Consider the following 27,052-nt stretch of genomic DNA (forward strand, 5'->3'; position numbering starts at 1 on the left):
GTAGGTTTCTTTTTCCTACATTTCTGTCCCTAAGGAATATAAAACCTCTTCTAAGATAGTTCAAAACCAATGAAAAAAGGAAGCAAGCCCCATTTAATATTTATTTTTAGCTAGGACTTGGCAAAACCACATGCCAGGAGTAGTTCTACAGTTCTGAATACTAAATATTCAACAGATGGCTCTTCTTAGATTTCATCCAATCTGGAAATGCCCCAACAGGAAACAAAGATGGTCTTCAAACTGTCCCTTTTCTATTAAAATATACTTTTCACACATGCTATGAATTGGAAGGTAAGAATTATAGCTCATTTTGAAAACAATGGGAGTTGAACAGCTTTTCCAGTATTGTTTATGCAAATAAATATCACTCCAATTTTCATATCCATTTGGGAGTAAAGTATCAAGAGAATAAAAGATGGAGAAAAAACCCCTCAAAGATGTTTTTTTTAAATTTTATTTTTACTTCTAGCAATTTCTGGATGACAACCATACAGTGCTTCTACAATATGGAACTTTAAATCCATCCATCCAGCAGACACTTCCAAATTCCAAAGCAAGCTACTTGGTTAAACAATAAAACCACAGAGATCTGGCAATTCCGTCTGGCATGAGGTCTCTTCCACTGCCAAGGCTGAACATGAATTACAATGAGGTTCAAAGAATGGTTGGAAATTAGCTAACCCAAATACAAGATATTTTATATTCCATAGAAGTATAATATGTGTTGGCTGTTTTCATTATAAACACAAACACATTTGGGAACATTGTTTGAGTTGAGTCAAAAGTAGTTCTGTAAGCTAACAGCAATTAAAGGAAAACTTGTAAGTAATGTTGCAAACATTCAATAATTGGTAACTATTATTCTTGTTTTATTATTAGGTGTATTCAGTTAGTGTCTAATCTAACAATGTATGCAAATTTTGTACTTTTAGAACTTCATAGTTTTAGCTAATGTTAGAACAGTACAAGCAAAATTGAACCAGAAGTGGGTTCATTCTAATTGCACTTTTGAAGGTCCCTTCTTTCTTTCTTTAGGCAAATCACCAGGCTTTGTTTAAGTTCCATTTTTCATGTATAAAATAATAACCCTCCTATCCAGAAAGTTCCTCTTAGGATTAAATCATGTCACATATATGAAAATATGTGGCAGGTGGTTAATACTCCCTCCAACCGAAGTGAAGCTTCCTTTTCATTGTAACTTAGGACACAAATTTGATTTTTATTAATTCATTCAAGAGACTGTTAAGTATAATTTACTATGCCTGGCATTGTTCTAAGTGCTAGAGATGATAATGGATGAAAGTGATATGCTTTTTACCTTCACAAAGTTTATAATCTTTGAGCAATATAATTTGTAGAAGATAAAAAAGGGGAATTATAAAGCAGGAACTGTATTGATGGTGACACACACATGGTAGAAGCAGTCTAACATGTGTAGGAATTTAAGGAAGGATGAGAAAAACTGATGACAAATCTGAAAATGGAAAACTGAGGCTGGTGGAAAGAGAAGTGGGGTGGAGGACCATAACTCCCAGAGAGCCCTCCATGTCCAGGCAGAGTCAGAGTAAGAATGTGTGTTTCAGAAGCTCAGATCCCCATGTGGCTGGTCCTCAAGGGGTAGAGAAAGGAGTTATCAAATGTGGTTAGGGAACAATTTAAGTAGACCTCTGTAGCAACAGTAATTTTTAAGCAGTCAGTGACATGGTTAGATTTTCATTTTTAAAAGTCATTCTGAGAGTAATTGTGAGCAATAGTTTAAGCAGATAAGAGCAGAGAGGGACACTGTTCAGTAGAAGGTGGCAATAATTCCAGTAGGAGATGAGTGTTCATACCAAAGAAAAAGGTAGAAAAAGCGTTAACGGGAAGAGTTAAAGTGATAAATGTAGCAGATGTTTAGATGATAGAATTTAAAAGCTTGGCATTTTACAGGCTCATGAGTGGGAACAGGCATAAAGGAATAGGAAGAATCGATTATGAGTCAAATGGACAAGATGACTTCAAGGTGCCTTTTTTTTAAACTCCCAGGCAGTTAGTGGTATCATCAAGGCACTAGAGAAGACCAGAGGAAAAAATGGGTTTTAAAAGTTTGTTCCAAATTAACATCCTGAATTAAAGATGCTTGTAACACTTTGAGGTGAAGCACAGGGACAGAAAACTTGACTAGAAACAAAACTTAGGGAATCGTCAACAGACAGTGCAAATTAGCCAAGAGAGTTTGATATATACTTGAAAGAATATGAAAAAGTTGAGGAGAGTCTTGAGGGCACCATTATGAGTGATACCAACATGTAAAGTACGGACAGAATTAGTTTTAAAAAGGACTCTGAGGGAATGAGCTGACGTATTGTTATACATGGGAAAGTACAATGGTTTGGAATATAAGATATAAAGAAATGTTCCACATTAAATACTGGGACAAGGTCAAGAAAAGTCAGAATTGAGAAAAGTGGTGTGGAAGAAGGCAAGGTGGAGGTTTGGGTGGAGAAAGCTGACTGGACTAGATTGAACAGTGGATCAAGCGTGAAGGAATATAAGTCAACATCTTCACAAGAAGCCTGGCTGTGAAAGGAAGAGTTTTATCTCCCAGTAGTGGGAGAATACTGGGCACTGAAGGAAGGAATTCAATTATTCTCACACTTGCTTTCTTTCTCTCTGTTTAAAATGGAAAAATCCTTCACATGTTTAAATGCTATTTGTAAAAGCAGGAACACAAGAATTTAATTACTTGCATATCCTGAGAAGAAGGAATAAAATCCATAGCACATTGGAGGTATCTAACCTAGAAAGAATTGAGAGAGAGAGAGAGAGAGAGAGAGAGAGAGAGAGAGAGATCAGAAGCAAAAATCCTTATAGCTATGGGATCAAGAACTTATGAAAATTCTAATTTGCCTGCAAATGCCATGATTTGTTGTTTTTTAGTGCCGAGTAATATTCCATTGTGTATAAATGCCACATTTTTTTATGCATTCATCTATTGAAGGGCATCTGGGTTGGTTCCACAGTCTAGCTATTGTGAATTGTGCTGCTAAGAACATTGATGTAGCTGTGACCCTGTTGTATGCTCTTTTTAGGTCTTTTGGGTATAGTCTGAGAAGAGGAATAGCTGGGTCGAATGGAGGTTCCATTCCAAGCTTTCCAAAGAATCTTTATACTGCTTTCCAAATTGGCTGCACCAATTTGCAGTCCCACCAGCAATGTACAAGTGTACCCTTTTCCCCACATCCTCACCAGCACTTGTTATTGTTTGACTTCATAATGGCTGCCATTCTTACTGGAGTGAGATGGTATCTTAGAGTGGTTTTAATTTGCATTTCTCTGATTGCTAGAGATGGAGAGCATTTTTTTGTGTATTTGTTGATTGATTGTATATCCTCCTCTGAGAAGTGTCTGTTCAGATCCTTGGCCCATTTGTTGATTGGGTTATTTGTTTTCTTGTTGTTTAACTTTTTGAGTTCTTTGTATACTCTGGATATTAGGGCTCTATCTGAAGTGTGAGGGGTAAATATTTGTTCCCAGGATGTAGACTTCCTATTTACCTCTCTTATTGTTTCTCTTGCTGAGAAAAAACTTTTTAGTTTGAGTATGTCCCATTTGTTGATTGTTGATTTTAACTCTTGTGCTATAGGTGTCCGCAGATTATTCTAAGTGAAGCTAGCCAATCCCTAAAAAACAAATGCAGAATGTCTTCTTTGATATAAGGGGGGCGACTCAAAACAGAGCAGGGAGGAAGAGCATGAGAAGTTTACCATTAAATAGGGTCAAGAGGTGCGTGGGAATGGGAGAGAGAAGGGGAATTGCAGGGAAGATGGTAGATGACCCTCATTGTTATGCAAGATCACATATAAGATGGTGTGAGGGGGAAGAAAAAAGAAAGAGAGAGAAACATGTCACAGTAGATTGGGTAGAAAGAGGGGAGGGGAGGGGAGGGGGGATAGGAAGGGCAGCACAATACAATAGACACTAGTATGGCCCTATGTATAAACGTGGCTGTATAATCAATGTGATCCTGCAATCTGTACACGTGGAAAAAGAAGATTAAGATTATGTACCCCATTTGAATCAAATGTATGATATGTCAAGATCATTGTAATGTTTTGAGCAACTAATAAAAAAAAATTAGAAAAAAAAAGAAAATTCTAATTTGACAGCTTCTACTCATCTAAAAGTCATCTTTTGAATTTATTGGTAGAAGTGGGAGCTAGTTTTAAAGCAGAGAAAATTTGAAGACATTTGAAATAGCTTCCAAGGAGAAAATAAACTTATAGCAGTGAAGTTAATACTTCAGTTTTGTCTTTTCTGGTAACGTACAGAATTTGGAGTGTAGGAGTGAAGAAAGGAGACGTTTATACTGATACAGGATTGAGGTATTGATAAACAGGTATGGCAAGGGGGAAAAATGAAAAACAGAAACAGAGTTTAAAGTATTCCAAAGAACCTACTTAAAGTGATTAATGAGAAAAGCTAAACCCATTAAAGAGACAGGAGGAGACAGGAGAGGGCTACAAGAGGGCAGTAAAGTGTCCTGGCACTGGACCTACACATTAGTTCAAAGCTTTCCACCTATTATTTTAACCTAGGATGAATCAAATTTAAAGAAAGCAAGTAGGTTTTATCTCCTTAATTTTCTGATGTGAAAAATGGGACTAATAATTCCTACATAACATGGTCTTGTTAATAAAGTGATTAATTAACCTATAACTTCTTGAAACAGGGCTCCTGAAGTTTCTCAACAAAGGGGGGGGGCGGCTAGTAACAGCTATGTGCTTGTCATATACTAAACACTCAAAAATTAATAATTACCATTATTGTTATTTACAAAGTAAAAATGTGTAGTTAAGTGGAGACATTTAATAGAAATCATGTAAAAATACCTTCAAATGGAATTAGTTAAGGAACTAAGAGTTCCTTATAAAAATATATGTCAAATATATAGATGTATGTGTGTGTGTGTGTGTGTGTGTATATGTGTTACTAATCACAACAACTATGCTATATCCTCCAAATGATAAATTTTTCTTGCTTTAGCACAAAAAATTTTTAGAAGAATGTTAATTTTCATTGCTTTTTGAATCTGCTTTTAAAACATCTATTTTTAAAATAACATGTATTTCACAATAAAATGTACTGATGTTAGTGTAGGAAGTGAAGGTGTAAAATTGATGAAGACTCTGAACTTGTGATGTCTTCCCTCCCTTGGAAAGAAAAGAGAAAGTGCCAAGTCTACCTTTTCCTTCAGTGGTAGTGACAAAGGGATGAAGCAAGGGTAGGATTTCAGCATGTTCTCGCAGACTGAAGGGCAATCCTAACAAGTATCCTTGATTGTCATCCAATCCCTGTTTTGAGAAGGAGGCAGTTGGTGTGTTGTGTTGCACGGTGGAAGTGTGACTACAGAAGGCAAAGTCAGTTGGGATCATCATGCCTGAGCTGGACGCCCAAATGTCAAGGCTGAAAGAGTTTTGTACAACAGAAAGGCTGTTTTTTGGTTTGTTTGTTTGTTTGTTCATTTGTTTTTTGGTGTTCTTTGTTTTGTTTAGTTTTGTTTTTCTTTCTTTCTTAACATAAGCAGAATTCTCTCAACAACCCTCTTTAAGCATTTGCAATGGGACTCTTTCCAGACCCAGAGGACCTTATGGCAAAGCAGTTCTTTTTCATTTACAGGGAATCACAGAAAGAAATATGCTTGGGTTTATCCACTTCAATCATATCAACAACATCCAAGAGAGGTTCCAGGTTTTCTGGAGCCTAAGACTTCAAAGTCTTCTTTAAGAAAATATTCAAAAGTACCCATGTGCTTGGTACATGATCTTTAAAGAGGTTTGTGCAAGTGAGATGTTTTGTAGTTTAAACCTCATTAGCCACTTCCTTAACCCTATCCCTGCTATTCTATCTGCTAGTGGCATAGACAGATGCTCTATATGAAAGCTTCCACCTAGAATTAAGTTTTATCAAACAACATTTTAATAGCCCACTTCTTAGGTACCACAAAACTATGCAAGTAATTCATGCAGTATAATACAAGGAGATCTGAGAAGGTCACTATCTCCAAATATCTCCCACTGTCAGGAGTGATAGTGTATGAGGTCTTACAGTTAAGAGCTCAGATATAACAAGATGTCATCTGTCTGCTGGTGTGGCACAATCTTTGTGAAGTATTATTGGTAAATTATGAATCCAGTTCTCTTCATGATTATATATGTACCCATTTATAGAAAATATAGCAGGTAGAAGAACCTGCTAAATTTCACATGGATGCCATCAACAGAATCTAGCAGAAGATTTAAAGGGCAAAGTACCCAGGCCCTTCAACAATATATGAAAAAGAAAGCAAAGGAGTAGAAGGAAGAAGAGAAAGAGTCAGCAAAGGAGAGACTTTTACAGATCATAAGAAGTAAGGGAGATAGCAACCACACAAAACAATTGAACTTTAGATTCTGCTTCTAACAAACCAACTGAAAAGGAAAGATTAAAAAAAAAAAACAAGGACATTTGATCATTAGTTTTCTAATAATAAAGGCATTAATTTTAGGTGACTAATGGCAATATGGTTATATTAAAAAAAATCAATGAGTCAGTCCTTTGTGTTTGTCCCTGAGCTGCAAATTAGCTGTTAACCTCTGCCAATCCATTCTCTCCCTTCCTCATACTCTTACCTCCAGAAAGACAGACCTTTAAGGTTAAAATCAACCTGGATCACAGCCAAGGAGGGGCACTGAAAGGACATGAGAGGGCAGAAGGGAAATTCCTGGGTGATTTAATGCCCTCGATTCCTCTCTGCCAAGAAAAGGTAAAGTAGTGGCTATGTTTCTCTGCCAAAAGTCACAGCGCCTGCTTGGCAATCATTTCCTAAACCTATGTCTCCCATACTACAGAGAGAACCACTTCTTTCCCCTGTCCATCTAGTTCCAGTGACCTTGGCAGTTTCCCCAGGGTGTAGTCAACTCAGGTGGATTCTCTTGCACCTTCCTATATTTTAAGTTTCTATGTGGAAATTCTTCCTTATTTGAGTGTTTCATCTCACTGGAACTCTTATTAACATAGTCACTTCCTATTATTAAGAAATGATCCAGGAAAGTGCGTCACACTGACCTAGAGACCAGTGGTCAACTGTGTGAAATATGTTGACTTTATAACTAGACCTTGTTCAAGGTTAACCGTTTTCTGGCAGAGATCCTATCCTTGCTGTTTTGATGAACACCATATAGAATTTAGTGAGAAATTCTATTAACAGATATGACTAGAAAACACAATTAATTGAGATGTATTTACCAAAAAATACTCTTTTGGGGATACTTAAATAACAGTTTTCCAACACCATTTTTTTATTTCTGATCATTTTATACCTAGAGGAAAATCTTGGAAGTAGATCATTTGACTCCCTACTTCCATAAAATTCTAGTCTCCAATTATAGACATTTGAATTCTGATTACAACTTCAGCATATTTGAAGCTCGAAGACTAGTCCTTAGCTACTTGGGAAAATTATAAGAATTTTGATTAGTAAACAAATGAATTCACTTTTGGGTTACCTACTTTTAATTTCCTTTTCTACTTTACATCTCAGCCACAGAAGCATGATTTCGGTCCCATTTATGAGACCAACTGCAATTGACCTCAATATTTTCTATCCATTTGTCCTTAGGTTGTACTTTTAAATATTTAAAACTGCAACAAAGCTTCTGGGGAAAAAAGGCTTTGGGTTACTACATATTCTAGTCTCCCTTGTAGCTAATTGTAGTCATAAAATTTAATTGTATCCAACAGGAAAATAACGAACATTGATAGGTAGCACCCAAGACTGTTTTTTTAATGGTGAGAGAAGGTCCTTCATAACATCCTCTTACCTGTTGAAAGAAATAGGCAATAATGGAGAGAGTTATCACAACTACCTTGGACCATATATAGCTTTGAAATAAAAGGAAAAAATTCTTGGTTTCTGACATCATGCACCAAATTAATCCTTAAGAGACTTCCAGCTTCTTCAACAGAAGAAAAACTTTTATCTAGTTGAGAGTGTTACTTTGTTTCGCCATTGTTATTTCATCATAACTTAACCTATTCCAAAATGACACCTTAGACCTATCTTGCAATGATGGATTTCTGTCATAATGCCCTATGGTCACTTTGTTGCTTTGATGCTGTGTCAGATACATCAGTTTCTCAAAGACAGAACCTGGCTTGGTTTAAACTTCTTTTCAGGAAGTGAGACTTGACCTTTAAATTATTAAAGCCAGCGTATATCAAACTTTGTGTTTATTTTGATCTCTGCATATCTGCTTGGAATAAGACTCTTTCTGCTCTGACAACATTCTGAAAATATTTTGGTTAACTTTACTTCTCCTAAATCCACCACTTTTCCATACCATGTCTGCAACTCAATTTGAGAATCTGCCCAAGGACCTCAGTGCACTTCCAAGCCCAATAGAAATGCAAGATTTCTGTAGGCTGGTCTTCCTTTTGGGATAAGAATAATATTAGCACCAAAGAGTGCAGGAATTGTTAAGGAATTAGAACTGTCCAATTAGACAGTAGGGATTTGGAAAAAAAAAAAAAAAACGGGGGGGGGGGGGCGAGATTAGAACTCTAAGTGGGAGCCACAACATTGAGATAATATTTGAATTATGCTACCTTACATACTTAAAGGTGCATATCATAAATTCTAAATATGCAAAATGAATTTATCATTTTTGTAAGAGTCATCATGTATGTCTGTGTGTGCACACATATATGCATAAAACCATATAAATAGTAATCCAATCAGAAAACTATTGAAGAAAACCTTTAATGTTTTATTTGTGCCTTATAATTATATATAATAGTGGAATTCATTTTGACATATTCATACATGTGTGAAATATAATTTGTTCTAATCCATCTCCAGTTTTTTTTTCTTTCCCCCAAACTCTTCTGTCCCACTGATCCCCTTCCTCTACTCTATTGTTCTTCCTTGAAGGAATCTGTGCAGTCTGAAATCCCACTGGGAAAATGTGTGAGAATGCATCTTTGAAGCAGAAATATACATCACTCACATTTTAATGAGTTTCAATTTCAGTAGTTCTAACAGACTCTGGTGTTTTTGGTGCCTGAATCCAGACACATAAAAAGATTAATGGGAGATTTCAATGGAAGACAAGGGACTTCTGAGTACAGTTGGACAAGAAAGCCCTAGGATGGAAACAGTGGTTTCCTGCGCATGTGGCTTTCTGTTACATGATCAAGTATTGGTGTCATTTTCATGATTAGCACCAAAAGACAGGTACCAAAAAATAGCCATCATTAAAAATTGTAATTTGATTCCTTCCCAGATAACAAACTGTAAACTCAAGGACAAGGATTCAACATGTTTAAGAAATCTACTTGCTCAGTCAATGAACAATAAACATTAATGTTAAATGACCATAGAGTATCTAAAATTTATCTTCCTGGACTCATGGGCAATCATTGATGAGTTTCTTATATAACCATCACTCCATCAAATTTGCTGAAAATTTCTATATTGATTATTCCATTCCAAAATAGGTCTCATGTTAATACCTAAAAAAGTAAGTTATGTATCCATTTAATTATTATGAGTTACCAACTGACTTAGAACAGAAATGGCTTCATAGTTCATTTCAGAGAAATCAGAAGTTCCTAAAATACTTGAAGCAATGAATTATAAGAATAATTAGCAAAACCTCATCATGTTTTCACAGTAAAATTAATAATTTATTCCAGGATTTATAGATGCCTATTAAAGAAGGAAAAGTATGTGTATGTATGTAGCGTGTTTGTGTGTGTCTGTGTACATACATACATCTGCAGATACAAATGTATACTTCTATAAAAGTTAAAATCAAAGGATTTTTACAAAAACTAATGTTTCATATCCTCTGTGATTTCTAGTTTCCTCTTATCCAAAGTAGAGATAAAGAATTACAAGAATTGAAGTAACTTTTATAAAATATCTGGCACAATGTGTGACATATTATTGCTTAAAAATACACACACACACACACACACACACATACATACATATGGACCAAGGACCTGAACAGACATTTCTCAGAAGAGGATATACAATCAATCAACAAATTTATGAAAAAATGTTCATCATCACTAGCAATTAGAGAAATGCAAATCAAAACTACTCTAAGATATCATCTCACTTGAGTCATAATGGCAGCTGTTATGAATACAAACAATAATAAGTGTTAGCGAGGATGTAGGGAAAAAGGTACATTCATATACTATAGGTGGAGCTGCAAATTGGTGCAGCCAATATGGAAAGCTGTATGGAGATTTCTTGGAAAATTAGGAATGGAACCACCATTTGACCCAGCTATCCCTCTCCTCTGGCTATACCCAAAGGACTTAAAAACAGTATACTACAGGGACACAGCCACATCAATGTTTATAGCAGCACAATTCATAATACCTAAACTGTGGAACCAACCTAGTTGCCATGACTTATCTTACTTGTCTTCTAAGTTTATTGTCAGAAGCAATTATACAATATTTTTAAATGTTCTTTATAAATTATGTCTAAGTATATATTAATTAGCATTTTGAATAAGTATTATCCCCATATTTTAACATCCCCCCTCGTTTCACTAATCTTATTTTGTCATAAATATTAGAAGAGCCCTTTGAGGGCTCTTTTTTTACAATGTTTCAGCAAATGGCCTGATAACCTATGTGTTTTGTCTGAACTGTGTCACCCCAAAATTCATATATTGATTACCTAACCACCAGGACCTCACTATGTAATTACATTTGGAAAGAAAGATGTTTAAGGGAGTGATTAAGTTATTAAAAAGTCTGTTAGCATGAGTTCTAGTGCAAGAAGTGCCCTTATAAGAAAAAGGAGAAGAAAACCTGAACAGAACAAGAGCAAAGAGATGAAGCAATAAACACCTCCCCCAAAGACAAGCCCAGGACCAGATGCCTTCATGGATGAATAATACTCAACATTCAAGGAAAACTAAAACAATCCTTGTTAAATTCTCTCACAAAACAGTAACAGAGGGAATAGTTCCAAAAACATTGCATGAGGCCAATATCACCTTGAATCAAAGGCAAGATAAAAGAAAACAGTGGAATATCTCCAATAAAAAAAAAAAAACAGGCAATGATCTTCAATAAAATACTAGCACACCAAACATAATAACAAATCCAAAAGATTATATATAATTACCAAGTGCTATTTATCCCTAGGAATCAAATTTGGTTTAATATATACTATTGGTGTCATTTTCATGATTAGCACCAAACTGACAGGTACCAAAAAATAGCCATCGTTAAAACTGTAATTTGTTATACACACACACACACACTTGTGTGTGTGTGTGTGTGTGTGTGTGTGTGTGTGTATCATGGTAATATACCATATTGACTACATAAATGAAAAACAATAAAACAAACACACAAACAAACCCTATAGGATCATCATAATTGATACAGAATAAAGATCTACCAATGTGTTTTCATGATAAGTCTCCACAAATTAGTTTTAGAAGTAAATTTTATCAACATAAAAAAATGCCAGTATGAAAAGCCCACAGATAACTTCATTATCAATAGTGGAAAACTGAGAACTTTTTCTCTAAGATATAGTAATATTTAAGGATGACATTCTCACCAGTACTACTCAATAATGGAAGTACTAGCAAAAGCAATCAGATAAGAAATAAAAGTTATTCATATCAGAGAAGAAGTAAAATTATTCTCATTTGCAGATGACATTATCCTATATAGAGAAAACCCTAAGACATCAATGAAAAACTGAATATTTCTGAGTGAACAAATTAATTCACTAAAGTTGCAGGATACAAAATTAGCACACAAAAGTTAGTTGCATTTAGAAATCAACAAAACAATGACATTTATGATTCCATCAAAAATAATCAAATACAAAAAAATTTTTGCTGAAAATTTAAAACACTAATAAATTAAAGACACAAAAATGGAAAGGTATCCCATTTTTATGGATGAGAATAATTAATATTGTTCAAATATTCACACTACACAAAGCAATAAACAGATTAAATGCAATACGTTCCAAAATTCCAATGGGATTTTTTATAGAAATAGAATACAAAACTCCACAATTTGTAGTGAATAATAAAAGACCTCATAGAGCCAAAATGATTTTAAGTAAAAAGTGACAAAGTTGGAAGCATTACAATTCTTAATTTCTAGTTATATCACAAAGACACATTAATCAAAAAAGTAGCATGGTAGTCAGTCAGGTACAATAGCACACACCTGTTATCTCAGTGACTGGCAAAGCTAAGGGCAAGTTGGGCCAGGCTTGGCAACTTATAAAGACCCTGTCATTCATATATATAATATATATATTATATATATATATATTATATATATAATGCCATATATATGGCATAAAAATATACCCATAAACAATGATACAGTATGAAAAGCCCAGAGATAAACCCAAGCACATATGTCAACATATTTTCAAGAAAGACATCAAAAAATGCTCAGTACAGAAAAGAAAGACTCTTCATTAAACCATGCTGAGAAAAATATCTACATGCATAAAGGTAAAGTGAAACTTTATTGCACATCACATAAAAATAATCACCTCAAACTGATAAAAGTCCCAAACATGGACCCTTAAAATATAGAAGATCTGAAAGAAAACAGGGACAGGGAAGGAATCCTTGGCATTGTCTTTGGTGTTGATTTTTTTCATATTACATGGAAAGTTCAGGCAATCAAAACAACAACAACAACAACAAAATAAATAAAAGTAAAAACAAATAAACAAACAAAAACAAAACAAAACAGGGACTACACTAAACTAAAAAGCTTCTGCATAGCAAAGAAAATAATAGTCAAATTAAATCTCAGCTTACAGATTTGGAGAATATATTTACAAACCATAGATCTGATAATGGGTTAATTCCAAACTAAATAAGAATCTTGCACAACTCAAGAACAAAAACAAATCTAAAAAACAAAAATAACCAAACAAGTTTGATTTAAAATGGGCAAAGAATTTAAATAGACATTTCACTAAAAAGTGGCCAAAAGATATATGAAAAAACAGTCAACATTGCTAATCATAAGGGACAGTCAACATTGCTAATCATAAAAATTAAAATTATTTCCTAATATATGTAATAGGAACGATTATCAAGAAACAAAATAAAATGTATTGCAGGTATAGAGAAAATGGAATCCTTGTTATGCTGTTGGTGGAAATGTAAGTTGGTGCAGCAATTATAGAAAAGAGTATGGGGAGTTCTAAAGAAATCTAAATAAAGCTACCATATGACCCAGTGATCACTCTTCTAGGTATACACACAAAGGAAATGAAATCAGCATCTTGCAGATATATTTCCATCCCCATGCTCTCTGCACCATTATTCAGAACAGCAAAGGTATGGGAAGACCCTAATGGAATGGTAAGTGGATAAAAAAATTGAGAGACAGATATATAGATAAGTAAAAATTTATCCAGCCTTTAAAAAGAAAAAAGATCCTGCCATTTGCAATGACAGAAGAACCTGGGACACACACTAAGTGAATTAAATAACATTTCTTTTAAGTTAAATACAGAGCCACAGAGTAGACCAGTGGTTACCAAGAGCAATAGGGAAATGCAGGAGATGTAAGTCAAAGGGTACAAAGTTGTAGTTTTATAAGATGAATAAGTCTAAGAATTCAACATATAGCATGAGGACTACTGTTAATTATATTGTATTTTGCAATGGAAATTTGCTAAGACAGTAGAATTTAGGTGCCATTACCACACACAAAAAAGTAAATATTAGCTTGACTATAGTAATAATTTTACTATATGTGTATATTGAAAATCTATTAATATTTTACATTTACAATTAAAAGGACCATAATTAGGCCAGACAAATAATACCCGGGTATTGAGGGCAGGGAAGCATCATCATGTGAAGGGGAATCAAAAAGTTGACCATCTATAAGGCAAGAAGCCTCAGGAGAAATCAATTCTGTTCAATTTCCAGTCTCTGGAACTGTAAGAAAATAAATTTCCGTTGTTTTGAACAACCAGACCATGGTATTTTACACCAGTTATAGTACACTGACTGCACCTAAATGAAATGAAACTGTAAGACCATTTAAAATTCTTATTGTGTTGCCCATGATTTCAGGTCAGAAAAAGGATGTTGCCTTTACCCCAAAGTAACTAATGCTGCTGACAACCCTAAGCTTCTGATTCATTCATTACATTTGGATTTAAACCTTGACTGACATTGAATTCCTTCTAATGGGCTTCCTCATCCTTAGAAATAAGAGGTTGGACCAAATATGTGTCTCAGGCTGATTACACATGCCCACATCCATGAATCTTTTCAGTTTGAACTAGGAAATCAGTAGTTTGATGAAACAGCAATCTGCATACCCAGACAGTCCATAAAAGTTTTCATCAGGACACAGAAAAATTATGAAAACACTATGAGGGTTTGAGTGTAGCTTTGTGGTAAAATGCTTTATTATCAAGCCTAGGATCTCAATTTGATTCCCGCTCAGGAAAAAAAAATGGAATGTAATTTTTAAAAGGCTAGAATTACACAATTTGAAAATCTCTTTTTTATTTTATGATATTACCTTTCCTTTATAAGCAAATGATAGGAGACGTGTTTTTATATCATGCTTTTCAAAATAAAGTTCATGACCTCAGATCAGACAAGATAATTATATATAGTTATTAAATATAATACACATATAATATATAATATATATAACTATTATTATTATTAACTGTTCTAAAACTTGAACTAGAAGTCTGGCTTGCCTTACATTTAATATATTCTCATCCAAATATGTTTTTATCACTAATTGAATCTCATAAAAATAATTTTGACATTTCCATGCCTTTTGAGGTAATTTCAGTTGATTTTTCCTTTTCTTCAAGTACAACTCATTTCTACATGTTTACAGTAATTAAGTTATAAATTATCAGATTTTTTAAAAAATAAAAGTCAAATAATTTTAGAGGTATTTAGGGTGTATCTATACAGTTACATATTACCTCTACTTTCAATTAATGTATTTATTGCTTATATTATGTTTATTGCCTTTATAGTACATAGATCTACTATACTATGCATTCTAAAAGATAAATGAAAATTTGAGATGTTGGTGTCTGTAATTATATTTATTTTCATCCAGGTATTTATTATATCATTTGTATTTACTTTTGTTTCTTTATTTGCCTTGTATAGATTTTCATTCCATTGCTTTTTCTTCTAAACAATTACTTTGAATACATAGGGTTATTACAAAATTATTAGTTGAAACTAAAAATCATCAGTTACTAGAGTGTCCTGATAACTATAAAGGAATATTTCATCATTTATAAAAAAAAAACCTGTTTTAATGTTTTGCTCTGTCCTATTAGTCTGATAGGGTTTTTTTTTTTTTGCAGTTATTATGCTTCAGATGGAAGCTTTTTCAGATGGTTTTGACAATAGGTATTATTTTATTTTATTTATCCTGAATTACTTCCCAATAAATGCACTGAAAACTACAGTATTAATGGGTTGAATGCTGTCAGTAAAATATCTTTCTGTAAAAGCATGTAGAAATAGAAATGATTGACATTTCTGAATTGCATGTATATCTTCCTAATGCACAAACAACAGTAAAGCTTGAAAATAGTTCATAATTTGGTAATAGTACAATTTCATATACCCATTAAATCAGTCCCCTTTCTCTCCCTTAGGAAAAGCCAAGAGGTAAATAGTCTCAGGGCAATATAATAATCTATATGAGAATGTCTTCTCACTTATGTAGACCTCATATTCGTAGCTTTTACACACACTTTCAGACCTTCTAGTAACAATGTTCGAATATCTGAGTTGTATCAGATCTGTATGATCTTCAAATATTGACTACAATTCTAAACAGCTCCTTTTCTTCAAATTATAACAGAAAGTCACACAGTGTGGTAAATTAATTGGTAAACTTTTAAATTCTTTTTACAATAAGGAATAGGAGGAGAAGAAAGAAAAAAGAAGAGAAGGAACTAAAGGAGACGAAAGACAACTAGATGGCAAAAAAGGGAAGAAAAGACGATGGGTGAGAGGGAAGGAGAGAGAGACAGAAACAGACAGATCTAGATTCATAACAAAACCAAAATAGATAAATTGCAAGGAGTATTTCTAAATAGTATTTAATCTACTTTGGAATGTATGTACTTTAATAGTCAATGCATGCATATATATATATACTTTATTTGCTTTGCATCTCATTTAATAGGCTTGTATACTGAAAAATATTCATATATTTCTAAACAGTAACGGTTGGCATAAAAACGAGATTATTGAAAATTCTATATCTGAGGAAAATGAATAAAACTGTACTTGCACCAGACCCATGATTACAGATCAATTATAAATAGAAGCTTGACATTCCCAGATGTTTGTTTTAGTCATCTTTATTTCAAATAATTATTCCTGATTTTTTTTCTGACTTTTACTGATTCTAATTCAACAATATATCTGAGTCATCTCCACTGGGTAGGTATATATATAATTCTTCAATATTGACTCTGCTAATTTGCTAATCCTGAATTATATTAGATAATAGAAAACAGTTCTCCTGTGGAATGATAGACAGATGAGGTCCTTCCTTTAAAGCAAATGCATGTAGTTAAAAGTGATTGATGCTAATCTGCACTGCACAAATCTTTACTGAGGGAATTGGCCCTCCAGAAGAATGCCCTCCTGGTATTATAAGTTAAATCTTAGAGTTCATTTTCTCATACAAACTAAGTAAGAAAGTTGCCTAGTATAGCCAAATAAAATTATTAGTACTTTTTGGTTAAACAAAATTTAGTGGTATCTTCTAAAATTGAATCACCAACTGTAACACTGCTTTTAACACATAATATGTCTGAGTTCTAAGAAACAAAAAGTCAATTTGAAGAAAACCCATGTGTATAAAATAAAGTTCCTTTGGGGGAAATTTGTGGTTTGTTTCCTATACTGTGCAACAGTATCAGAACTAAACAGGTGCTCAAGCATATCACAGAAAGCAAATAAAACTCAATTCCTTCATCTCCATTCACTTTTCAATAGTATATTATTTCTAAAAGACTGAAGATAGGAATTGCTTCCCCCGCCCCCCCCCCCATCCTTCTGGATTAGAAGGAAGACAGGCCTTTCTGAGCACAGCTGGAAATGTGCATCTTGGTGTCCCACCCCTGCTTTTCCCTTCTGCTTAAGCTCACCCATAGAAGCTGCAGCTAGCAGTATGCACAGCTGCTAAGGCGGAGATAACTATGCCCATAATAAATGAGTAGAGCTCTTTACTCCCTGGAACACAAAGAGTTGATTGTGCTGGGGTGGGCAGAATCATCACAGCTATGCTGCTGACAGCTCAAACCTTGCCATTTCTAAACTACACAGAGACCATGGTGAGTCCTTGTAGAAAGAAGCCCCCAAGGCCTAGAAAACTCAGAGATATTGTATGTTTCCAAAATACCGATACAGAAAAAAAGATCAATCTTCATTTTTGTTCCTTTTTCCTCCATACTAACCAGCATAAGGCAGTGAAGTATTCTAAATAGTCAATAACTTATTTCTTTTCTAAGTAGAGATATGGTCAGAATATTTAGAGAGGAAACCCAGAAGGAGGGACATTAATATCTTGAATTAACTTTCTCTTTCTTGCATAACACATTGCTTCATTGGACCAATGTAAAGAATTTTTCCTTCTATCTCTGTTTACAAATATTTATAGCTATTGTGTGCCACTACATCTTGATTGGATGCCAAGTCAAGGCATAGTAATTCTTTTAATCATTCCTCATAAATCAATACTTCTAACTCTTTCATCATTTGTGTGGCTTTTCTCGGAAGCTCCTTTAATTTATCTAAATCTTTTTTAGAGCTAAGGTGCCAAGAACTCAATCACAAAGGCAATTTCAATAACCATGCATGAAGAGGGGAAAAAAAAACAGAAGGAAATCCAACTACAAACCATCTTTTATAAGGCATATGTCTAAAAATTGCAATTGTCACAGTAGGGTCTATTCTTGCTCCAGTGCAAGGAACATTCAGGGTTCTTTCATGTAACAAACTTCCTGGATTGGGGTCTTTGAGCTTTGGATGTTGGAAGAAGGTTAGAAAAACTATTGGAAGAGGGCTGGACTGGAGGTTCACAAGTGCCAAACATCCTTTCATAACAATCCTTTTGTGCAGAAAGGGTAGAATTTTAAAATAAATAAATGGCCAAGAACATCTGGTTTTTGCTCCAAGAAGGAAACTGTTCTAGAGTTCCTTACAGAGGGGTCAATTCTTTCTAGTTTTTCAGAGTGAACTGGTTTCTTCATGGTCTTAATTAGTGAGGGCAAAAATAACAGCCAAAAGGCTGGGGATGTAGTTCAGTGGTCGCCCATTCACTTAGCACACACCAAGCCCTGTATTAGATCCCCAGTATTGGAAAAACAAAACAACAAATAGAGATTTCTCACTATTTTTCCTTCCTCTTTACCCACTTACTTTTACCAGGAAGTTATACTGTAGTAAGTTTTCTACTTACTCAATAAAATAGACAGTATGACATTTTCATCTGTTGATATTTTTAAATATTTATTATTAAAATCTTGTTTTCTTTCTCCATTATTATTAATAAGTACATATTGACTCCAATTTTTATCATTATTATTTGTCTCTTCCCAAAGGAATATGTCATATTTTTAGAAGTGATATTTTTAAACACTATGTGTGGGCTGGGATATAGCTCAGTAGTAGAGCACACATGTTTAGCATGCAAAAGATCCTAAGTTCAATTCTCAACAGCAAAACAAAAACAAAAATGAAAATCAACTATACATACTTCAGTTCATATAACAGAACTCACATGTAAACAGAGCTAAAATTTTGAAAGCTTATGTATGATACTATGTTTTACCAAAAGTTAGATACAATGCAATCATATTTAGTTGAAACTCAGTCCACTAGTTTCACTTATAACAGAAAAAGAAAATCAAATTTGAATGTGAATTTGTCTCTGTGTCTTCTATTCTGTACCATTAGTCTATGTGTCTGTTTTGGTGCCAATTCCATGCTGTTTTTATTACTATAGATCTGTAGTATAGTTTAAGGTCTGGTATTGTGAGGTCTCCTGCTTCACTTTTCTTGCTAAGGAATGATTTGGCTATTCTGGGTCTCTTATTTATTCAAATTAATTTCATGACTGCTTTTTCTATTTCTATGAAGAATATTGTTGGGATTTTAATAGGACTTATATTAAATCTGCATAACACTTTGGTAGTATGGCCATTTTGACAATATTAATTTTGCCTATCCAGGAGCATGGGAGAGCTTTCCATTTTCTAAGCTCTTTTTTAATTTCTTTCTTCAGTGTTCTGTAGTTTTCATTGTAGAGGTCTTTCACATTTTTTGTTAGATTTTATTCCCATATAAATACTGTTATCTCATACTAGAAAAAGGTTCCAAATATATTCACTGAAGAAAAGATAGCCTATTCAATAAATGGTGCTGGGAAAAGTAGGAAGCCACATATAATAAAATGAAATTAAAATTCTATCTCTTGCCCTGCATGAAACTCAACCTAAATTGGATCAAAGACTTAGGCACTACAACAGAAAACCTTCACCTACCACAATAAAAAGTTGGCCCATATCTTTACCATGTCAGCCTAAGATCTGACTTCCTTAACAAATCCTCTACAGGATAAGAAAAAAATTAAGAATCAATAAATAGAAGATGGGAGGGGAGGGGAGGGGAGGGAGGATAGTAGAGGATAGGAAAGGTAGCAGAATACAACAGTTACTAATAGGGCATTATGTAAAAATGTGGATGTATAACCGATGTGATTCTGCAATCTGTATTTGGGGTAAAAATGGGAATTCATAACCCACTTGAATCTAATGTATGAAATATGATATGTCAAGAGCTTTGTAATGTTCTGAACAACCAATAAAAAAAAAGAATCAATAAATGGGATGGATTCAAACTAAAAATCTTCTTCTCAACAATCAATCAATAATGTGAAGAGAGAGCCTGTAGATTGGGAGAAAATCTTTTCCACATGCACCTCAGATGAAATGTTAATTAATCTCTAGGATATATAAAGAACTCAAAAATCTTAAAAATAAAAAGGAAATAACCCAATCATTAAAGGGGCTAAGGAACGTTACAGACACTAGATATTTCTCAGAAGAAGATATACAGTCAATAAACAAATATATGAAAAAATGTTCAACATCTCTAGTAATTTGAGAAATGCAAATCAAAACTACTCTAAGATTTCCTCTTACTCTAGTCAGAATGGCAGTTATCAGGGCTGGGGTTGTGGCTCAGTGGTACAGCACTCGCCTTGCACGTGTGAGGCACTGGGTTTGATCCTCAGCACCACATAAAAATAAATAAATAAAATAAAGGTATTGTGTTCAACTACAACTAAAAAAAAAAGAATGGCAGTTATCAAGAAAATAAAATACTGACAGTTACAAATAAGAACTCAGTCTTTTAACCAATTACTCTAACATTTTCAGAGAAAAAAGTATAATAGAGCTATGTTAATTGTGCTTTGTTTTATAGTAAGCAGTTAAAATACAGTGAGATTAATTCACCCACTAACACTTCTAACTAATTTTACAAAATATATATTTGTTCTTGCAATGGTACCCAGCCATCTTGGATTCAGAGTAAGATAAAGTTTTTGAGTTTTCAAAACCAATTAAATCTTTACTGTAGGTGTATATCTCTAAATTTTTTTTGTCTTTGGCTATACTATTAAAAAGTAAGAAATCAATTGAGAATTTGTGTAACCAAAATGCCCATAGGGGATTAACGTATAATAAACTCTTCAGTAGCATCCAGGAAACAATTTTGATTCTAGTACTACCCAAATCCTTTTATCTAGGTAATCAAATACAGTTTTCTATTGTGAATAAGTAAAACTTTTTCAAATAAAACTATAAAACAATAGGCCATTGACTTCCAAACACTTTTATGGGTCCCATTCTAAAAATTATGTTACTCTTTTTCTTCCAGTTTGTTGAAATCAAAACAAACCAAACCTAAAGAAGATCATCAGTTATAAACATATGCTTCTTGACCTCTTAAATCTCTTCTGAAATTTAGCTTTCTTTGCTTTAATCAATTCACTTATTTGGCTAATGTCCTTTTTGGCATTTTTCCAAATTTGATTTTAGGTGACTCTAAATAAGATTGTCAATTATTAAGGAAATATTCTTACTATTTATGTGGTCTAGTAAAATCAGATCTTTTCAAAGAGAAAATGTTCTCAAAATACAAAATTTCTTCCCATAAAAATACCAAAGTACACTTTGTGAGTCACACTCTTTCAAAAAAGGAAGATATACTACAATAATCTGGAAAATAATTGGTGCTATAGAGCTAGCATATACTTTGATATATATACACTCATACATTAATATTTCTGCTACTTTGATTACATAGTAATAAAAAAACAGAATCAGATAATTACACAATATTATAAAATGGTATTTTTTTGTGGAAGTCCATATATAAATAAAGAATATGGAATTTAAAACTTCTGAATTAAAGCTGTTAATATATATAAATTCTATTATAGCACCATGTATTCTAAAGAATAATATCACATTTTATATTTATTCGGATTTTACACTGTCCTAAACGTGAAACTATATTCAGAAATTAAGAGTTTTACCAGAAAACACACAATTAAAAGTTTATATATATTCTTGGAAAAATTAATTTTCTTGCCTTATGTCTTAAAAATATTAAGGTTAAATTTATAACACAAAAATCTGGAAATGCTGTCCACTATTTTTATGCCTTACATGCATTCTTCAATATAGTATTTTGTTAGCTTTTGCATTGCTATAACCAAAATACCTGATAAGAATAATTTAGAGGAGGAAAACTATTTGGGGCTCATGATTTCAGAGATCCATAGATTCCATCGCTCTGGACTCGAGGTGAGGCAGTGCATCATGAGTGAAGGACTTAGTAGAGGAAAGCTTCTCAGCTCATGGTGAGATAAAGAAGGGTGGGGAGGTGAAGGGGCTACAGAGAAGATGTGCCCTGCCAGGGGATGTTCCCAGTGACCTACCTCCTCCGGCTGCCCTACTGCCCAAAGTTACTAAACAGTTAATAGAATGGACGGATTAGGTCACAGGTCTCATAATGCAATCATTTCACCTCCAAAAATTCTTGCACACACACAGGAGATTTTGCGGGACACCTCACATCCAAAATATAATATGCAGCATAATGTATAGTATACACATTTTAAGTAACATTTACTAATTCTTTTCTAGAGTATAAGCATAGTATATACCCAACACAGACTAATCTTGATTCTACAAATCATAAAAGAAAATGTAAAAAAAATCAATGGGCAATGACATTATTCAGAGATAAATATTAAAATTCATGGTTTTATCTGTGATCTATATAATGCTTAGAAAAGTAGGTAGGTAGTTAAATGAGTAGTCAGATAAAATGGGGGATACATAGTTTTGAATTGCAGTTATTTTCCCACATCATATTAGATCATGAAAAAATTCCAGTAATAGTAAAAGTCCCCAAATAGTTTCATTTTCAAAAACTGCTTATTTGTGTATTATGGTATGTAATTGTCTCCCGACGATTATTATTGCTAAGTAATTTCAGTCCATATTTTAACACTTTTGTAACCTTAAAAAGTAGTGCATTGAGGAAGACTTTATGTATACAATTATTTTCCACTTCTCCAAAAATTTCCTTCAATTGATTCTGGAATTGAAAGTACCTGACCAAAACGGTAAGAATATTTTTTAAGCTTGACACTATTTCCAATTTCCTTTCTTAAAATGTAGAAATTCATCATCTCACAGCAATGTATTAGAGCTCAGTTTTCTCACAATCTTCTCAAAACACTGTCATAATGACAGACAAAAAAGGTGCTCAATAAGGTTTTATTTTCACTTGACTTCATGACAAATAAGATATAATATTTTTTCCATACATATAGTGGTCATCTTTATTGCCTTTAGGGATTTTAAAGACTTGTACCTAATATTTAGATTACTCATTTGGATAGACTGAATATTTTTCATGATTTGTAAAACTAATTTTATTTAAGAATATTATCACTTTTATATATTTATAGGACATATTTACATCAGATAGGTACTTAGTTTTTAATTTGTTTATAGTATGTTTGGGTATGCAGGCTTTCATATATTTAGTATTAGAACTTTTGTGAGAATTTCTATTATTTAATGTCCAAAATGTGATTCCTTATTCTATTTCATAATCATATTTTTAAAAACACTTTAATAATTCTGGCATTTAGTTTGAAATATGACATTGGTAAGAGCCTTACTCTTTTTGAATTTCATTTTTTCCAAGTGTAACCTTATTTTCTCAACATCACTCAATGTATAAAGAATTCAATCCTTTGATAGTGCATTCAATGGTTATTCCCCATTATCATGAGCTTCATACTCTTGGGGATAAGATCCAGTGGTGAAACAAAGCCTTTGCTCTCATGATATTTACTCTCCAGGGAGAGGGAAAATAAACTTAAAAATTATCTACTCTAATGATATGTTGGCAAATGCTTTGAAGAAGGGGGAAGAAAAAACAATAGAGTAAAAGGACAAAACACTTGTGGATAGAGAGGAGATGCGTAGGATGGGTGACAAAGGGTCACTGTTATGAAAAGCTGATTAGATAATTAAACTTTTGTGTTTTAGCAAATAAAGGATAAATTATAGGTAGTTCACTATAGACCAAATAAAGTATACTGTGGGCAAAATAAAATTTTCCCTATGTCTTAAAAAGCATAAGAGTTGATTGGAGACCTCTATCTGAATTGCTTCTTTATGGGTCCATTTAATGTGTGTATGTGTATTCATGTGTGTTAGATTTTTGAGTTTGGTCATTCAGTAAAAAATTATGAAAAATGTGTCATATTTTATTTTAAATGATAAACATGTAGAAATTTGAAGAATGCAGTGGTCACCTAAAAAGTTTAGTATATATTGTATATAATTCAAACTGTTTAATGTTATTGAAATATTCATCCTCTTGTGAAACCTATAAAAATCAATAATTTTGTAAACCCTTAGTCTCAAATATCTACTACCCAACTTCTAAGCATAACTGTTATTCATTTCCAATTCTTTCCTTTAGCTCTGCTGTTAGCGGCTGTGTAAACTACCCCTTAAGTAAAAAAGCTCAGAATGCAAATCATGTACTTGCTTTAAGTTTTCAATGACTATCAAATTTCAAATGCTGCATCCTTTTCTGTATTTCTACTTTTCATAGATGATGTTATAACACCTAACAACTTTCTTTACATTTTTTCTCCTATTTTTCAACTTAATACCATTTGGAACTTACATTTGATGTCTCCAAGTTCATTACAAATTCATCAAGAGTCAGAGATATACTCTATATCCAGTAGACAGCACAAAAAGAATTTTAAAATACTTGATTTGAAAAGTTTTTGCAAGACACCAGAATAAAATGGGTGAAAATGAGTCATATAAAATAATCATAATTTTATATTTGAAATAACCTGAAAAGTAGGGGATTCATTAATTCTCTCAAACAAATTTCTGTGTCAAGTCACAGATAGGACATGAATGGTTTTAGGGGGTGTTATTGTTGATGCTATTTTGTGGTTCTTTCGGTGTTTTTGAGAAGGACATGGGATTTTTTTTTCTTTTTGTGGTGCTGGGGATTGAACCCAGAACCCCTTGCATGCAAGGCAAGCACTCTACCAACTAAGCTATATCCCCAGCTAAGGCCATTGTATTTTTATAGGGAGTTTTGTTTAAGAGATTTTATTATTTGAGCAAAAGTTATGATATTTTTAAAAAGTATGCATAAGCCATTTCAAATACTTATCTTTCCAGTAAAATGAAGGGAAAAACTAAATGTTAGTATAAAATTTAAGAACCTAAAGGCACTGTTTAAAGTCTCAAATACATACCCAAGTTTCTTATTTGGAAGAACCAATATCTCCTAGTTGTCTAAATTAATGTACTGACTCTGTGAGTTGTATTTAAGACAATTTAATATATTTTCTAATAAAATATTAATATTAATTAATCATTTAACCCCAGGCACATTTTAATATTCTGAATAGAATCAAGGAAAGCACAGCTTCAGTTAAAAATATCAAGAATGGTAATGCGAAAGTTTCTGAAGTGGTAATGTCCCTGCAATTCTCTCATCCCAAAAAAGTAATTTCCAGAGATCCACAGGTCTCAAATTTTCCATAGGCTTAAAGATTTTACAGTTGGAAGAATATTAGATTCCATTGTCATTGAAAGTGCAAATAAATAAAATGCACCAAAATAATTTCTAGGTTTATAAATTGAGATGTTTTATGTCAAAGTGTCATATGAATCAGATTTGTCTCTTTTTAATAAAAATATCTTAGCATTGTTTTTCTTTTTATACTTAATAATGCTTAAAGTAACTTTTGTGTTTTAAATTAAATGTGTATCACACACACTAAAAATTTTCAATACTCATTTTAAAGTAACATTTCATTTTATAAAATATTTGAAATTTTATATAGTATGTAATATTTATAAAGGGATTCATGAAGAAAATGCTAAACATTACATTAACACCAGTAGTACTAGTGAATGCAATAGAAATAATATGTACTTTTGCATGAACATAATATTTGTTTAAATGCATTTAAGAAAGAAAAAATATGAAAGTATTTCTATCACTAGCAGGAAGAAAATTGCTTCCTAAACACATAGCATTGACTGAAAGGAAAAAGAATGGATACATTTGAGTATGTTATAAACAATTTATAGGTAGAAGACAATAAACACAAAGTCAAATATCAATTGTAAAATACTTACAATACAAATGATAACTGTAAATGTTCTTAATGTTTAATGAGTTCCAATAAATTGTCTAAAGAAAACAGACTTGATAGAAAAAGGAGAATAGGGGATGTGTAATTGATGTGATTCTATAATCTGTATACAGGGTAAAACTGGGAGTTCATAACCCACTTGAATCAAATGTATGAAATATGATATGTCAAGTGCTTTGTAATGTTTTGAACAACTAATTTAAAAAATAAAAAATTAAAATTAAAGAAAAAGGAGAATAGAGAGAATTAGCAATTCACAGAAGAAATTTAAATTGCTAATCAACATGTGAAAAGATATTGTCTTTCATTTCTAGTCAGATAAATGCAAATTAAATCAATAATGAAATACACATAAAATTGGGAAATTTAAAAAGATTTACTATATCCAGTGCTGGTGACAGAGTATGTAATAATTATTCTTGAATTGCTGGTTGAAGTATGAGTTACTACGTACTTTTAAAAAATAATTTTAGCAACCTATATTAAAATTAAGAATTAATACTAAGTCATCTTGCTTTGGGGAATGTAGCCCATAGAAATTGTATTATTTATAATCAACATGTGTATACGGATAATTATTATAGCTTTGTACTCACAAAAGATTTGGAGAGAAAATAACTAAAATTAAATATCCAATGACAAACAAATGTATATACAAATTTTGTTAGAGTAATGTTATGGAATGTTGTATCATTGAAAGAATAACACAAAGCTATATCTTTTGGCTTGGAGGAATACTCATGATATATTTTTAAATGAGAAAAATAATTTGCATTTCAGAGAAATACGAATATCAGCATGATTCCATTTATATAAGTCATGCAAGCCTCATATGCATGTGTACATTAAATTTGTATTTGTAAAGTTCTTATACATGTTTTATATGTTTTTAAGCATGCAAAAATGGAATAAGATTGAGAATGATAAACTTTTGACTATTTGGAGGATCTAATGAAGTAAAGATAGGGAAGGTTATGAATTTCATTCTTCAAATACATCAACACTAATTCACTTCATTGCTTCTGAAAAAAATTTGACATTTTGAAAAATTTAAGATTAGTAATTGATAAAGTTCATAAATACATCCCAATATACCAGTTAAAAATATTAATGCTACTAGGTATATATCCAAAAGAAATGAAAGCATACATGTACACAAAATCTCATTAATAAATATTCATAGCATCATTATCTA

General features: G+C 32.7%; 1 protein-coding gene and 1 non-coding gene across 2 annotated transcripts in view; both read right to left on the minus strand.

Moving 5' to 3' along the window:
• Mdga2 (MAM domain containing glycosylphosphatidylinositol anchor 2) overlaps positions 1-27,052 on the minus strand; it is a 772,336-nt gene that overhangs the window by 470,696 nt on the left and 274,588 nt on the right. The window lies entirely within an intron of this gene.
• Positions 24,682-24,755, minus strand: Trnaa-ugc (transfer RNA alanine (anticodon UGC)). Its single transcript has one exon. It is a non-coding gene; the product is annotated as a tRNA-Ala (tRNA).

The sequence above is a fragment of the Urocitellus parryii genome, chromosome 6 (genome assembly GCF_045843805.1).
Source record: "Urocitellus parryii isolate mUroPar1 chromosome 6, mUroPar1.hap1, whole genome shotgun sequence".
In the NCBI taxonomy this organism is placed as follows: Eukaryota; Metazoa; Chordata; class Mammalia; order Rodentia; family Sciuridae; genus Urocitellus; species Urocitellus parryii.